Source organism: Meleagris gallopavo, chromosome 3 (genome assembly GCF_905368555.1).
Source record: "Meleagris gallopavo chromosome 3, MGAL_WU_HG_1.1, whole genome shotgun sequence".
NCBI classification, from domain to species: Eukaryota; Metazoa; Chordata; class Aves; order Galliformes; family Phasianidae; genus Meleagris; species Meleagris gallopavo.
Genome location: NC_139406.1, coordinates 48,904,356 through 48,914,947, shown reverse-complemented (window position 1 = coordinate 48,914,947; position 10,592 = coordinate 48,904,356). Strand labels below are relative to the sequence as shown.

Sequence of the window (10,592 nt, the reverse complement as noted above, 5' to 3'; positions counted from 1 at the left end):
AAGTACAAACACTGTATTCTGTAAAACAGAGCTCTCCTCTGAACAAAACAGACCTTCAGACACAAGGATAGCTAGAACTGAGTGTGTCTCCCAAATATCTAAGTAGCTTCTTCTTCTGCCCCTTCCTTTGGTAGGATGAGAGATAATGGCTTTAAGCTGTGCCAGAAGAGGTTCAGATTAGATATTAGGAACAATTTCTTCTCAGAAAGAGTGATTGGGCACTGGCACAGGCTGCCCAAGGAGGTGGAGGAGTCACTGTCCCTGGAGGTGTTCAAGAACCGTGTGGATGTGGCACTGAGGGATGTGGTCAGTGGGCATGGTGGGACTTCATGATCCTAGTGGTCTTTTCCAGCCTTAATGATTCTGTAATTCTATCCCATCCCCAGGGATCCCCAGGCATCACTTATTTTGCTGTTCATGTTTTCTTCCAGTGTATTTTTATACTGATTTGTTGGGGGAATATTCAAGCTAAGTTTTGTTTTCCACTTTCTTCAAAGCTGAGAAAATCTGCACATGCTCTGGAGAACAGAATCAGAATTCAGAATGATTATAACAAAGAGGACACATTCTACAACAAACAGGCAAACAAGCAAAACCAAAACAACACAACGGGATGCAAATGAGCAGAGACAAATTCAGCACTGTATTATCAGCTGCAGAAATTCAGGGCAGCGAATCACCAGTTAGACAGCAGCTCCACAGAAGGGATTTGGGAGCTAGAGTGAATCCTGAGCTAAGTACTTAGCAATTATGCTGTGCTTTTCTTAAACAAGAACCATCATGCTGATATGTCCAAATACATAGGAGGTACAGTAGGACACACAAGGTAATCCTGCTTTGTATGGAACAACTGAAGACCAAGCTCAAATTTTGTGTCTGGTTTTAGGGCAGCTCTTTAAGAAAGATGTGCACTAACTGAAGTCTGGATTAAAGCAATAAAAACAATACAATCTAGAAAGTCTGACAACTGTGAAGACTTAAGGAGTTTGTTAACTTAAAGAGGATTTTGAGAGAGGTAGGTAGGTAACCTTAATATGCTACAGACCACTGCAGAGAATACACTGTTCTCCCTCTCGCATGTGAAAAAGATGCAAAGTACAAAGATTTAAGTTGAATGTTTGAGAGAAAGACACTTCAGAGAATTTGCCAACAATGAAATTAGTCATCTTGAGTGAAAGGGACGAAGTGATAATAGCCCTTGTTTACACAACATCTGTTGCAAAGATGGAGACAATACCATGTGCTGATGAAGCAACATGATACCTTACTCTGGAGGAAGAAATACTCAGATAATTATGAAGAAGACTGAAGGACTGAGTTTATCAAGCTGTCATCACTGGAAGCTCCAAGAGAGGACTTAATGAACATTACTGTTGATGCTATCTCAGCCCAAAATCTTACATTCCATGTTCAGATTGAAGAAACAGAAGTTTTGGGGAAAAAAAAAAATAAGTCATTTTTCTTAGTTAATCCATGTGTAGTAATTAAAAAGAAATAGAACTCTCTCCTGGTGTTGTTTGAGTACCTAGACAAATAGGTAAATTTTTAGTTGAGAGATTATAAGTACTGATGGTTGTCCCATATTTGACAACTGGAAAGGGATATTTTCCAAGCTAAGCAAGATTCTGCATTTGTCTTCATTGTCACGGGCAAAGTTCAGAACATGGCAAAAATGCACTTTTTATCAGGCAAGTAAAGTCACATACTCCACTTAGATGGATAGGTACACAGAAAGGTAGGTTTTCTTAAGTTATCTTCTTCTGGTAAAATCATAATAGAAAGCTTTAAGTTAACAGGATCTAGAAAAGATAATGCTGCATTTATCCTCATACTAAATAATCTTACAAATTTAAAGAGAGAAATGTGATAATTACAGAACGTTTTTTAACTTTCTGATATTAATATCTACAAAGTGCTTGCATTTTATAAGTGGCTGGTTTTGACTTAGCTGTACAAATGGATTTTTGTAAGTATTCACAGTATTTGTTATTAAAAAACTAAAGGTTATCACTGACAGTATTTTTTCTGTTGTCCTTATAGAAATATTGATATGAAAGAAATCAGCAATCTAGTACCAGACCAGGAAGAAACTGTATCAATAAGAAGACACAAAGAATAAATAATAAAAACTGTATGGACTGCGGACGTCTCTGGTGGCTTTCTGAGAGCTCTATCATTTCTTTTCATTGTCAGTTATAACTGTGAGAAGTGTCGGTGTACAGAAAAGACAAATGTGGTTAACAAATTTCCAGCATGTTTATAGATACTCAGCAGCAGAGCAGCTGAATTGATATGGTGCCCAGGAGTGTTTAACAGCTGAGTAATTTCTTTGTCTCAAATAAATGTTCTATTAAAGAAGGTTATGAAATACATATCCTTAACTTTCAGACTGATGAACCTCACGGTTCTTAATAGTGAGGAGTCTCTCCTATTGATGTTGTTCACGGCGATGCATGAACTCTGATACTTAAAATGGTTACCAAATCTAACCTTTGGTCCATAGATTCTGCCTTTGGGATGGCAAACAAATACACTTAAAGCTCAAATCAAATCACTTAAGCAAAGGAAGACCCTGAAGGTCAGGAATTGGCCCAGATTACTAAAGGGAATGCAGATTCCTTGTCAGGACAAGAAAATACACTGATCATTACTGATGTCATTCTGAAACCAGAATCTAATCCTAGGGAACTAAAGACTTAAACCAAATGTAACTAATGCTCACGTAGATAAGGAAGCAATATTTACACAAAAATCTTAATAAAGAAGGATGTTATCTAAATGCAATGCATTGAAAAACAATCAACAATTCTGAAAAGAAAAAAATAACAGAAGTTCCAAAACATTTTTTAATGTGTTTACTTTCTACTACCAAATCTGTCCAGAGGGGGGAGGTAAATAGCTACGTGCTTCGGTTACCATAAAGTAAATGGAATTAACTGAATATCGTCATTTTCTCTATGCATGTAACTTCTGCTCATTTGAGATTAATTTCTTGGACATTATCTTGAACAGTCGGATTTTTTTTAACTTCATTTTCCAAATTTTATAAAAATTATATTGATAAAATAAACCAACGGAGTACATAAGTGATATTAGGATAACTGTATAGAGTTTGACAGCGCACAGTAAATGCTAATTAGGAGTAAAATGCCACAGTTGATAAGAAAAAATTACTAAAATACTAGAACAAAATATCAGTTAATCTGTTTGATTTTGTATGCATCTATTCAAGCGGCACTGTGTGTTTGCAACTTCTTTCTTTTTAAATGAGGAAAATTTAGAACAACGAAGAATCAGTCAATAAGGGATATGTAAACATTTAAGCATGAAGTAGTTCAACTGATTTCAATTGCATAGATATGTATTTTGATAGGCTGGGGGCTAAACTGACAAAATTAGGTATAAGCTTCATCTCTCCACATGCAGCTTATTTATTGTTTTAATTAATTAAATTAGACCAAATTGATTAAATCACAATAAAAGACTGCATTAAACAAACCCAAATCTTGGCCTAAGGCTGCTTGGCTGGCAAGACCTAGAAGAAGCATCTATACAAGTAACTCTGTGATGCTTCAGTTAAAGACATTTCTTTTTTAGCCACCGTCCAGTTGCATGCTGTCTATAGAAGCACACACTTGTCTTCTGTAGAGCTCGAGAAAGCTTTTCTACAGTGTAATAACTACTGGTTAGCTATTAGAAACCTTCTGGCAAAAGCGAATCAGAGAATCTCACATTTTTCTCCTGCTGTATCTGCATTCACATAAAAAGGGCATGTTAAATCCATACTACACATGATTCTTTCTGCTGGAGAACGTCTCCAAAAACTGCCTGAACTTGGTTTAGATCTGCTTTGAGCACAAGTGAGCAGCTTCAACACTTAATCAGGCTCACACCAGCTACAAATTAACCACTCGATAGGGTACTTCCCCCTTAGCAAATATCAGCAAGCAACTTGCACCTATAAGATATCCTATTGCAAAAAGTTCAGAACATGAAAAATTGCTTTCATCTCTCACTGGAAGTTGTCCTTTGTAAATGAAGAAGACTGTACATAAGGAAAAAGCTTTTCATGAGCACAGTGAGGCATTGTTGTCCAGAGATGTGGTGGTTGTCCATCTCTGGAGACAGTCAAGATCAGTCTGGATGGGGCTCTGAGCAACCTGATCAAGTATAGATGTCCTTTCTCATTATAGGAGAGTTGGACTAGATAACCTTGGAAGGTCTCTTCCAACACAAATGATTCTATGATTCTATGAAGATCCATAGGGACCATGCCTGAGAGTGTCAGCACAGTTGTTAATTGTTCCATGCCTGTCTTCTAGCAGGCAAATACACAGAGGTCTGGAAGAACAACCAGGCCCTATGTTCACCGTACTGCAAGCATAGTGCACAAGAAGTACATCAGGTCTGTGTACAAGCTATTAGGAAACAATTTTTTAGTTTCAGTTGAATGACTGTTAGACAATTATTGAACATTCAGTCATTAAATATTTTGCTGTCTAAAAACAAAGAAGCAACCTATCGTGTGTCATTTCTTACTTCATTAATCATCTCCACAAGTCAAATATGTTCAAATATGACTGGTATGCTTTATTCTGAAGAGAAAGAAAACAAAAAATGTGATGTGCTAAATAAGTCCTGTATCATAAATAAAATTGTGAAGTTTCATGAGGGGGAGTAATATAAATGCCCAGTTATTCTTTTTTCCTTTCCAAGTATGAATTGTTTTCCAAAAGTTCTGCCTTCAGTGGTTAAACTACCAGCAACCTAGATCAACTGTGCAGTGCCAGGAGCATAGGGAGATGCTTCTTGTCTTTTCCTCAACAGTGAGCAGTACCTTGTAAAATGGGATATGATCAGCATCTTGTTTGTCTAGTTGCTAGTAATATTTTTTTTCCAAGAAATGACAATAAAGGGCAGTATTATTTGAAAATTTCCAGCTCTTATACTACTAGTCATAAGATTTGTTTGCCTGCAGCAATGAATTCAACTAGTTGATTATGCACTACAGAAAGTGGAAGCTCCCTGTCTAAATAAATTTCTCCTCAGGCAAGGTTATGCTATTACAGCTTCACATTCTGCAGTCAGGTTGCCCCATTGCCCCATCCCAGAGCAGGACATGATGTAAAGTATACTGCAAAAATAATTGACAAAACGGTTCAGCAAGTTCTGTGCAAGGCTGTTTGCCACTGCATTCAACCTTAGCACGAGAAGTATTTCATGCTTTCTGCATCACTAATTTCAGCAGGTTGCCTGAAAAAAGAAAAGACGTGGAATAGAAAAGGTACATTCACAATAGACAGAACCCTTGATATTGGCAGCACTGTTATTTGCATTTACACACTTCAGAATCCAAAACTCATTATTACTCTGGGGTGTACAAGGAGGCAAAGCTGTTGTGAATAATAGATGCTTCTTGAAGCACAGGGTGTGTAGCGATGCTGACCAGGACACGATTGTACATGGAAGAGTCACTGATCCACAACACAGTTAATCTGAGTAGGTACAGATCTCTGCATCCTTAGGCTGTGCTGTGGTGCATAAATCCTTTATCCTCAGGATAAACTCCACATTACAAAAGAGGAGCCTGCGGGCAGCTCCAGCTTTGTATTGGTAATTACAACACTAGCTTAGCCTTGCTTTTATCTGGCAGAATAGCAAGAGTTTCTCATGCAAGTATCCTCTATGAATAGCTGTTTTCTTTTAAGAAAATTATATAATAACTCAAATAGCCAAAGGAGGAGTATCATTCCACAGATGCTGCATGAACAGGGGATGCAGAGCATCTGAAACGTCGTAAGATTTACTATCTGTTTTACTTCCCTTACTCTGCCTTATTGAAACATTTGTATTTTATTAAGCCGGTTTTAGTCAGGTCTTTCTTACTGAGATCCAAAAGAACTCCTGCACTGTTGTTGTTTCCCAATTCAATGCCCTAACTCCCCAGTGCAGACTGAACTAAACCATAAATAACTGGCTATAGGGTACTATAAATGCTGTACAAAAATATAACTAATATAACAAAATGTGTAAACATTTAATCTTGCGTATGTATACCATAATAAAAATAAGAAAAGGAAGGGAGGCTTGGTTTAACTGTGATGTTGCTCGGGGTATTATGGCATTGCAAAAGGTGGCTCAGTGCCAGAAAGAAGAAACAACAAAAGGGAAAGAAGCTCAGATCGATAAGAGCAAAGGAGCAGCAACAAAAGATAGGAATGTGAACATGGGGCAGCCAGTGCTCTGAAAGAAAGGAGTGCAACCCAAAGAGCTGCTCCAGAGAAAAAGACAATGGTAACCTTCACTGAAGCCTCTCAGATATCACATACTTATTGCTGAAGCAAGTCTCCTAATTTCGGTCATCTAATTCGAACTAATGAAAAGCAGGATAAATCCTAACACAGCACAAATGTAGTATCTCCACAGGCGTGGAACTGCTGTTCTTTTGGCTCTTCATTCTCAAAGTGTTAATAATACACAAAGTTACAGGCAGTAGGAAAAAAAAAAAAAGAGAATTAAAAAAAAAGAAAAAAAAGCATGCCTCATTATTTATGTCCTAAGAATTTCCCAATAACTGCTCAGGTACGAACTTGCCACTTTTGGAACAGAAACTTCATCCTAACCTTTAGAGATACTTTCTCATGGCACCCACGGCTTTTCCAGCACGTGACAACGCTGGGCTGCGCCTCAACACCACACAGCTTCCCTGCCCTCCTACCAAGTTCCTGCAGGAACAAGATGCGAGGTGATTACACAGGATGAAAGCGATTCCCCAAAACACCTTTGTTCCTCACTTCCTCACTCGAAGACCTCTTCCGAAGTCTTTTTGCCCCGGTTCTCCACTCTTCCCGGACCAGGCTTTTCCACCCCCACTGTCCTACGCTTTTCTCAGGAGCCACAACCGCCCGCCTCCTGTTTTCAAGCAGCCCCGAGGCCGCAGCACTCCACCCTCCCTCGCTGGGAAGGGCGGTCGCTACCGAGTTTCTGACACAACGAGAGGGCACACAACTACGCCTACCCTTTCCCAGCCCCTCACACGGCTTGCAGGCAGCCTCGCCGGCTCTAGGCCCGCGGAGCGATCCCACCGGCGCTGAGGGGTAGGCGGCAGGCTGGGGGCGGAGCGGCGCCCGCCTTGCGCGGCGGTGAGGGAGCGGCCGCGGGGCCGGTCACGCGCGAGGCCGGCGTGTATGGCAGAGCGGGTGAGGGGCGTTGGGGGCGTCTGTCCGTGCGTTTGTATGTAGCGCGTGTGGGGCGGGCAGCGGCGGCGAGGAGCGGAGCGCTGAGGGGGGCGGCAGCGGCAGGTCGGCCCGCGCGGCCCGGCTGCGTTTTCTTCCGCGGTGCGCTTCAGCTGCGTCGTTGCCGCCGTTATCGCCTTCACGGGTGTCCTCAGGGCAGGCAGGCCAGCCGGCCGGCCGGCCGCAGGAAGGGTGGTGCTGGCCCGCCAGAAGGCTCGGTTCTGTATGTAAGCGAAGGACTGTAGGGGGGGGACTGCTGAAGTTCTCGTTGTCTGTAAGTGCTTTTTGTAGGTCCCGTGCTTGTCATAAACCCCATTCGGGTCTCTTGGGCTGGAAGAAGGTCTTTGATAGCTGGGTGCACGCAGTGGGCCGCCGGGGGTGCCTGGGAACTGGGCTGGGCTCGGCTCGGCGCCTCAGCGAGAGCGTGGAACAGGTATGTGTTGTGTGTCCGTGCTAGTGGCTGTCTGCCTGGCAGAGATGGTCCTTCAGCAAGGCACTGCTGGCACATGGAGCGCCATGAGGCCGTGTGGTGGAAGCGTGTTCATCCCGCTGACTGGAGGTTAAAGCAGCCGAGACGCTCGGCGTGGGCCCACTGGCAGGTTCTGTCTGTCAGTGTGGTTTGGTGCATTTTTGCTCCCTTTACAGCATCGCTCTGTGGTGCGCCTACTGGGACATGTGAGGATCTTCCTGCAGGAGTCTGGTTTTTACTGCTAAAGGGAGATCTCCTGAAACAGCAGCCAGCATACCTGCGGTTGGCCATACTGCTTGTCCTACTACCAGAAAACCGCAGAATGACTTCAGTTGGAAGGGACCTCAAAACTCACCCAGTCCCACCCCGTGCCATGGGCAGGGCTGCCACCCAGCAGCTCAGCTGCCCAGGGCCCCATCCAGCCTGGCCTTGAGCACCTCCAGGGATGGGGCACCATATCTGAGCAGCTGTGCCTCACCACCCTATAGAATAAGTAGAACGATGATAGAAAAATACTAGAATAATGATAGAAGAGGATTCATGAATTGAAAGGTTCCTATGTTGTTCTGCTGACTCAGAGCCTTAAATTGGGCAGAGTTGGTCCTTTTTTTGCTGCTTGTGGGTTTTTGTTGTTGTTGTTGTTGTTTTTGCTTGGATTCTTCTAGCAGATGAGTAACTGTGTTTCCTATACCAGCAGCTATCAGGTGGTTTTTCATGGTTAGATATCTTAAGGAACTCCTTACTAAGCAGGCACGCAAGCAGAGTGGTAGCCTGGGCTCTTGTGGCGTGGGGACAAACAGCCCTTCTGTGAAGGCTGTAATCAAGGGAGAGGATTGCTCTGGCATAGGATTATAGAGGAAGGTAAAACAGAGCATCTTAAGTGTTATTCTTTACATATTCTTGAAGGATAAGATTAAATTAGCAATCAGTTACTGCTTGGTTGGTAATGAGTTCAACACAAGTGCCTCACAGTCACATCTCAGTTATATAGGAAGCACTCAATATTATGTTCTTCTTGTGTTATTTTCTTAGGGTGTAGCAGTGACTGTAGAGACTGGTGCACAGGGCTTTTCAGCAGTACCAGGCATAAAGATGAGCCATGAAAGGCAGTGTAACTTGTATCTGCTGATGAATGAAATGAGCTAATGATGGCAGCATCTGAGTATGAGCAGATGTCAGCTCTCTGAAGTGGCTGGTAGGTTTGCATACAGGCAGCACACTGCATATAAATTAACCTGTGAGTAGTATTGTATGACTAATAAATCCAAATTAAACTCTTAAGTTTTGCCTTGGTACTGGCCATCTATCCCGCTACTTTGAAGCCAGTCGGTGAGGATTTTGGAGCTGATTTGATGCAGGCTGTGTGGCCAACCAATAAACCTTTCTGCAGTTGGATGCAGACACAAGAAATGAAATTGCAAGCACATGCAGCTTGAATGCCTCTGTATTGATTTCTTTCAGTACTCTCAGCTTGTCGCTCAAAATTCCCCTGGCAGTTGCTCATCTCCATTAAGCAGCAAATCATATTGCTTAAAACAGTGTTGGGATGATGCTAAGTTCTGAAAAGAGTCCCTTTGCTGCCAGCTTCATTTAGGCACTTAATTTAGCTTGCTAGCTAAACTTGAGGTTCTGTATCACTTATCTAGTAAGTAGCTGCATGCAGATTCACTTTCTAGCCCCAGTAGTAGGAACAGTTTCCTATGAATGATCCTTCTAACTATGACTAATATCCAGACAGTCATTCTTCTGCATGACTGCATACTTCAGTCTTACAAAGTGTATTTGAAATTGGAGATTTGGCCTGAGCAGTGAAACAGCAAAGCACACAGATCTTTTTTATCTGCCGTACCATATTTGCAGTAAGAGTACAAACAAGTCACAGCAACTTAAATCCAGTGCCTATTTGTGGGGGGAAATCACATAAGTAGTTTTACCAAGTGATTCAGCTTTCTGTGTATCTTAAGCTGCTTAACATTCTGCTCATGCACATAACTGGCCTTACTGCATGCAAGAGTTGTGTATTTGGATCGGTTTCTTGGTTCCCTTCCCAAGCAGTCTTTTCTTCCTTCCTTCTCATTGATACTAAATGGAAGCCACAGATTTTTAATGTGTTGGAAGTGAAATACTTTTTCTTCCTGCAGTGTGCGTGGGATGTTGACAAATGAGAGAAATATAATCCTGTCATTACTCCCTGTCATCTAATATATTTGAGAGATTGCTGAAGAGATACTGGGGGAGGAGGGGGGAAATGAAAGATGAGCTTTGCTTTGCTTCTCTCTCCCTGTCCCTCCTCTTTCCCAGAGCCAGCAAAATGAGCCAGCAAAATGAGCAATGAGCTCTGTCTCTGTGTCCCATTGATGTGGTATAGCATTGCTTCAGAAAAAGCATTGCTTATATGTGCACGATATAATTATTATATAATGCATTATGCGAATGATAATGCATTAACATGTTTGATTTTGATCTTCCGCTGGACACAGGTAGAACCAATTCACTGGAGAAAACCATGCTGTCCTACTAACAGCAACTGCTGTGATGCGTCAGCAAGTGGATAGGCTCCTGTTTAAAGCAGAAGATAGCTTTAGGGCTTGAAGGATTTCTAGAAGTACTAATGCTGTTTTTGCTAGCAGGACTGATAAGCAGGCACCAACAAGAGTATTGTTTAAACAGTGTTGGAGGGGTGGTTGTATGTTGTGTCTGCAGTAGTTTGCAGGAGATTAATCCAGTCTGTTCTGAAATGTGCTAAAATGGTCTTGCTTAGTCTTTGGCCCTCATCTGAAAACGGATTCCCTCCTCCTCCCCTTGCTGATTGAGCGAAAGATAGAGGAAGACTCTTCTCTGCTTTGCTGGCCATTTGGCAATCTATCCTGCTGGAGATTTCTCTTTTT

General features: G+C 42.0%; 1 protein-coding gene across 3 annotated transcripts in view; it reads left to right on the top strand.

The window, feature by feature from the left end:
• The first annotated feature begins 6,940 nt into the window (after positions 1–6,940).
• OSBPL1A (oxysterol binding protein like 1A) overlaps positions 6,941–10,592 on the top strand; it is a 72,997-nt gene continuing 69,345 nt past the window's right edge. The window contains exon 1 of one of the 3 annotated variants that reach the window (XM_085220897.1): positions 6,941–7,097. The gene's annotated coding sequence lies outside the window, so the exon portion shown is untranslated. Of the gene's footprint in view, positions 7,200–7,526; positions 7,669–10,592 lie in introns of those variants that run through there. The other 2 variants (XM_085220896.1, XM_010708836.4) reach the window with 2 other exon arrangements.